The following is a 6,208-nucleotide window of genomic DNA, read 5'->3' as shown; positions in this document are numbered from 1 at the left end:
AGAATTGAAACATAAAGAGAGCCTCAAGAAGAATATGACTAGCACATTTAAGTGTAACCCACTTCCTATGCATAGGGATTTTGTGAGCAAACAACTCATGAGAACAAGAATCAACTTGCATAGGAAGGTAAAACAAGCATAACTTCAAAATTTTAAGCACATAGAGAGGAAACTTGATATTATTGCAATTCCTACAAGCATATATTCCTCCCTCATAATAATTTCAGTAGCATCATGAATTAATTCAACAATATAACCATCACATAAATCATTCTTTTCATGATCTACAAGCATAAATTTTTTAATACTCTCTTCATAAGCAAAATTCTTCTCAATCGGAATAGTGGGAGTATCATAAGAGACTCGAATACTATAAATTGTTTCCACATTAAAAGAGTAATGTTCAGAAAAAGGGTAATCATTATCATGACAAGTTTTATAAATATAATCATCACTACTTTTTATAGCATATGTATCATCACAATAATTATCATAAGTAGCAACTTTGTTCTCATCATAATCGATTGAAACCTCTTCCAAGATAGTGGAATCATCACTAAATAAAGTCATGACCTCTCCAAATACACTTTCATGATTATCATAATAAGATTCAACATCCTCCAAAATAGTGGGATCATTACTTCCTAAAGTTGACACTCTTCCAAACCCACTTTCATCAATATAATCATCATAAGTAGGAGGCATGCTATCATCATAATAAATTTGCATATCAAAACTTGGGAGACTACAAATTTCATCTTCATTAAACATAGCTTCCCCAAGCCTGGGACTAACATTAATTGGAGCAAATATATTCTCAAAAACATCATCTTCATCAAACATAGCATCCCCAAGCCTGGGCCTTTTCATATCATAAGCATAATAAATTTCATCATTAATAGTATGGATAGCACCAATAGTATAGCAATTATCATATTCTTCTAAGCAAGTGCCAAAAAGATTTTCAAGATCATAAGAAGTATCATTATCTTCCCAATCATAATCATCACAACAAGCAATAGGCATAACGATATCATCATCAAGTGCATCATCTTCCACAATTATATTTTCATGAGGCACAATAGTAATAGGAGCAGCATTATTTGGGAGAGATATCTTTTTACCTCTCTTCCTTTTTATTTTCTTCTTCTTCACCACATCATGTGTGGGTTTAATCCTCTTTTTGGAGCTCCTTATTAATGAGATTGGTTGAATAGAAGGCTCCTCCTCGTTACATGATTCATCATAAGAAATAATAGGAGAATATTGGGAAGTCTCTTCCCTTTCATTAGTATTATCTTTATCCTCTATTTGTTTTCTTTTCTTTATGTAATTGGCAATATAAGGATTTTCAATGCAATTCACCGCGCAATACATATAAATTTCTTCTAGATCAAAATTAAGAACTCTATAAAGGGAAAATTCTGGAATAACCTTAGTTATACGTTTCATTTCTTCATAACCCAAGAGCAAACTAAGTTCATTATGATGTGCAAGAGAAATCAAGTCATCACAATTTTTGGACACGATACGATCATGAAACAATTTGCATTGGGTAATGAAATGATCATGTTCATTGCAAAGTTCATAAGTACGGCTAAGAAAATTTAAATTTTCAGCACAAACATCTAGCCTTTCTTGCAACCATTTAGTTTCTAAGTACTTATGCCTCTTGCAATATCTATCTTCCCTATTTGGTGTGTACTTGCAAACCCAATGCACTCCACAAAAATTGACATGTTTATAGACACTACAAGAAATATGTCAACTTGCGACCCTCACTATTGGTCACTGAAAGGTCATTGATTTTCATTTGTGACCTTTTTTTGACCAAAAATAGATGGTCAAAAGCTGGCGGTCGTAAAATGAAATTAACGACCTTGTCTGTGAGAAGGTCGTGGAATTCCACAACCAAAACAAAAGGTCGTTGATTCCATGACCTTCTGTTTTGGTCGCTAGCTCTCTGCCCAGGCCACGTCGGATCCGACGTGGCAAAATTGCGGCCAATTGAAAAGGTCAAAAATTAGAATCGGCCCGGTCCAATTGGGTGTTTATATGGGCCGAGCCCATTAATTCACCCAATTTAGTGTGTTTTTTCTGTCAACTTTTGTTAGCTTCATGGGCCAAGCCCAACATCGCAGCCTTTTTATATTCAGAATTCAGCCTTTTTATATTCTAGGTCGTAGCCTTTTAATATTCAATTTCTTATTATTTTCGCTCTTCTCTAGCGTGTTTTTTCCATTAAATAAATAGCTCCAGTCCAACTTTGTTTGGGCCATGGCCAATTCAGGCCCAATACTATTTTCCATATGAAGTAGCATGTACAGAATTTTCATAATCTTCATGTCATTTAAAGCAGCATGTACACAGAGAATACAACATTTAATTACACAGGAATACATCATCTACACAATTTGCCTTAACTTACTACTACATCACATTGTTCCAACTCGTATTAGCACATCTCATGTGCTCCAGATGCAACAACTTGCCTTCCTATAAGAACACTCCAGTTCTATCTACTCAACCCCATTCACATGCAACATAAGAAGCTAGTGTAGAACGCCCTCTTAACCACATCCGCAGCAGCATAAACTGGTGGAGCGAGAAGCTTTAGCAAGGAGGCATAGGCTCCACCCTTGCGTCCGGTGGCACCTGCGGGGAGGGAGGGAGACTGAGAAGCAAGCAAATAGAACACTGAAGTTCAGGGAAACCAAGCTCATGCAAGCAAATAAAACAACTAGTAAAAAGCAAATTAGTTGCTCACAGCAAAAGGTGGATAAATCAGTTGTCATCTCATAGCAAAAGGTGGATATATCAGTTTCCATCTCACAGCAAAAGGCAAATTAGCTATGCAAGGGACAGGACAGAAAATGTATTTAAAGACCACAATACAATGGCTCAATGCCTGAAGCTTTTTTGCTTACGATAGGAGATTATACAAAAAAGAATACAAGATGCCTCTGAACAGGAGCAGAGCAGGTATAGAGCACCTATGTTAATGTCGCCCATACAATTTATTTAACTCTTAGGTTCATATTAAATTGAAATAATCTGGGACGGTTCAACAAACTACAACACAGCACAGCAAAAGTACAACATATGCTGGTAATCATATGAATCGTCATCTGCTATAGTACAACATATGCTGGTAAACAGAGTACAACATATGATAGAGCACCTATGTTGACACTCTGTTTACTTTCAAATCATCATAAGAAACTACAGCACAGCAAGAGTAGCAGATGACTGGTTTGTGATGGGCTGAGTATCAGGTTTAAAAAGCTCGATTTTCAAACATCAAATGTATCAGAATAATCATATGAATCATCATTTGCTCAGCCCATATACCAAGTGCAACTACTTCATCATTCTAGGTAAATTAAGATGTTAAATGACTAAAACTAGTAGTATGCTACAATCATATGGTACTGGTTAAAAAATGTGACCAGAGGACTACACTTGAACACATCACTTGCAATGCCTACTGGAAGGAGCAAGTGTATAGAAGAAAACAAACATTAGATAGGCTGGCCATCAGTCTTAAAAACCTCGATTTTGTATTCCTCAAAGAGAATCTCAAGAATATGTTGTTGTAGCATCATCTGACTAGCCAATCCATCATTAACACACGTGCACACACAAAGCAGAGAACGATTTGAAATCAAATGCAAGAATTGCTGTAGCACATACAACTAGCATGTTACAGTTTGTGGGTGATGGTGAAAATGCATGTGAAGTGCATAAATCACAAAGGGGTGTGTACAATACACACCATCTTTGTCAGCAAGCAAAACAGACAGGAATAGAGCATGTCAACTACTGTAAAGCACAATCACTAGCATGGTGGTGAGCCATTCTTCTTGCAGGTGCTAGACGCCCCGCCTTGTAGCGTGAGTGGAGGTAGCACGCAATCTGCACCAACAAAGCACCAAAAACAACGTCAATCCCCTGCATCACAGTCTCACAGACAGCCAAACCCTCTTAATCCTAAAAACAAAAAAGGTGTCAGCACCACCGAGGAGGAGGACGCACCAAGATGAAGGTGAACTTCTGGGGTGGCATGCTGACGCTGATCTCCCTGAAGTACTGTCCATTCATGTAGTTCTTGAGCGACACGATGTCGCCCTCCTCAGAGCAGAGGGTGCCGGCTACACCGCCGCCGAGGAGGAGGTGCTGCTGTGCCTCATCGCCACCGGAGAGGCGCGTGGCGACGTGGCTGTTCTGGTTGACGGGGTGCTTCTTGACCCGCTTTCAATTCAATAGATTCTGCACAATTGAAATCAACAGCATGAGACAACATATTAAGCCATAATCTTAAAATCCAAATTTCACATGAACTAACGGGAAGGACAACCACATGGCAACAACAATTTGAAAAGGGAATCAAGTAATGCTGAAATATAATACCAACTTAGAAAGCATCAGAAATAAGCAACATGATAAGTGGTAGTTCTAAAGTATAGAAAGATGTCAAAGTGACGGATACATTATCTACTTATTGGCAACACTCTGCCAGTGCCATGACGTGTGCACAGGAAAACAGTTCTTTTCACCAAATAACCCAGCAATAAAGAAACTAGGGATGTACAATAAGTCAATCTAACTAAAAAATAAACCCAATTGATAGCCCCACAAGCCCGTAACTGCAGATGACTAGACAACGCGATCCCTTGCATTTAGCAAGAACATGACGCACAGCATTGACAACTGAACTGCTTCTGTTGGATCTGAATTTGCTGAATTATCGAACGGCCTAAGAATATTTCAGTTTAGTAAACTGTTATGTAGTTTCTTGGCTGTAGATAGATGGAGTAATGGACAATGTTAGTGACAGGATCATGGATTCCCTAGTAACAAGCATGCTGATGTGGTCTAGTTAAGTCACCATCTCAACTAGACATATATCGAGCATGCTGATGGGGTTCTCATATCTCAATCTGGACATATATCGAGCATATCTCATTCGGCGGATAGTAACACAGGACGCAGAGAAAATGGTGAGTAACCAAAGCAGATTATGGACAATTTCGAAAATCGCAAGCAGCAACTAGTAAGAAAAAAAGTTTATGCAACTAACATGTCTCATTGGCTGATTATCTATCTGCATAATCGGCTTCAGTAAGCCCAAAGTAATCAATTCCGACTGAAGCAGCATGATGATCTATCTTTATAGGATCTATAACTACTTCAGATCTTTGCATATAGAACTTCCAAGCCTTACGAAACAGACAACTTCGGCAATGCATCCAAGCTGTTTGGTAGCAAACCACTTATGCCCAAACCGTCGGTTCCACTCAAAAGACTAGAGTAAAATGAACCATCACCGGTGGTGGATTCAGGCTGAAACTAAACCATATATAAAAACCCTATCAACAATTACATGGAAAAGAAAGCAAAGCAAAGCATCTCAAAGATATCAATGTTTGTCCGTTATAAGGCCCTAAATCTAAATGGTACCAGCGACGACACGTCAGGCTTCACATTATCATTATTGCCCAAGCCTGGTAGTATCTGAGGGGGCCTTGGGTTCCTCTTTCCTGCCGTCGGTAGAGCACTACACAAGGAAAAGGCTGCTGATAAGCGACAGTGCAACACATACCTCCGTGTTGGGTGAAAAACACAGCACTAGTAGAGCAAGGGAACATCAGCAGCTACCTGGTAGCCAGTGTTGCTGGTCGCCATCTGTACCGGATTCAGCAATTGCACCAAGGATAGTTGAGGTAATAGCACTACTGTTGCCAGGACCAGAAGAGGACATCCATGGCGCGCTAATGCGGAGAAGGAGCAACTATGGAGGCCGTCGGCGTCGTCCTGGCCGCTGGCAGACTGTGGGTGCACCTGGAGCTCGCGCATGAGGGCGCCGCATGCTGTCTCCATCTGCAGGAGTTGGTCATTGGTGGGACGGCCGCCGCACATCCCATCCACGGCGACGGCGCCGCGACCTGCAAGGGGACCGAATTGGGGGGAATTAATTAGGGCCATCCACGGCTTTGGGTTGTATGACAAACATGCTCACTCACCAGTGTGCGGCGACTTGGCGGGGTGGAGGAGCAGTCGACGGGTGCGGGCGGTGCGATTGGTGTGGGGATGGGGATGGGTGCGATGGAGGAGGGGGAGGCTTGATTTGGGCATGGCGTTGTGGCTGGGTGGGGTGGGGAATCACCGCGGCCCGATCTCCGCCCGCTCCGACGAGATCGAGTGGAGG

General features: G+C 40.7%; 1 non-coding gene and 1 pseudogene across 1 annotated transcript; both read right to left on the bottom strand.

Annotated features, from left to right (window-relative positions):
• Positions 1–3,265: 3,265 nt before the first annotated feature.
• Positions 3,266–3,340, bottom strand: LOC147973131 (small nucleolar RNA SNORD36; annotated as a pseudogene).
• Positions 3,341–3,532: 192 nt separating this feature from the next.
• Positions 3,533–3,610, bottom strand: LOC147973130 (small nucleolar RNA SNORD36). The gene has a single exon (XR_015605229.1). It is a non-coding gene; the product is annotated as a small nucleolar RNA SNORD36 (small nucleolar RNA).
• Positions 3,611–6,208: the final 2,598 nt, after the last annotated feature.

Source organism: Triticum urartu, chromosome 5A (genome assembly GCF_056163025.1).
Source record: "Triticum urartu cultivar PI428250 chromosome 5A, HENAU_Tu73, whole genome shotgun sequence".
Classification (NCBI taxonomy): Eukaryota; Viridiplantae; Streptophyta; class Magnoliopsida; order Poales; family Poaceae; genus Triticum; species Triticum urartu.
Note: the sequence above shows the minus strand (reverse complement) of the source record. Positions and strands in the feature narration are given on the sequence as shown.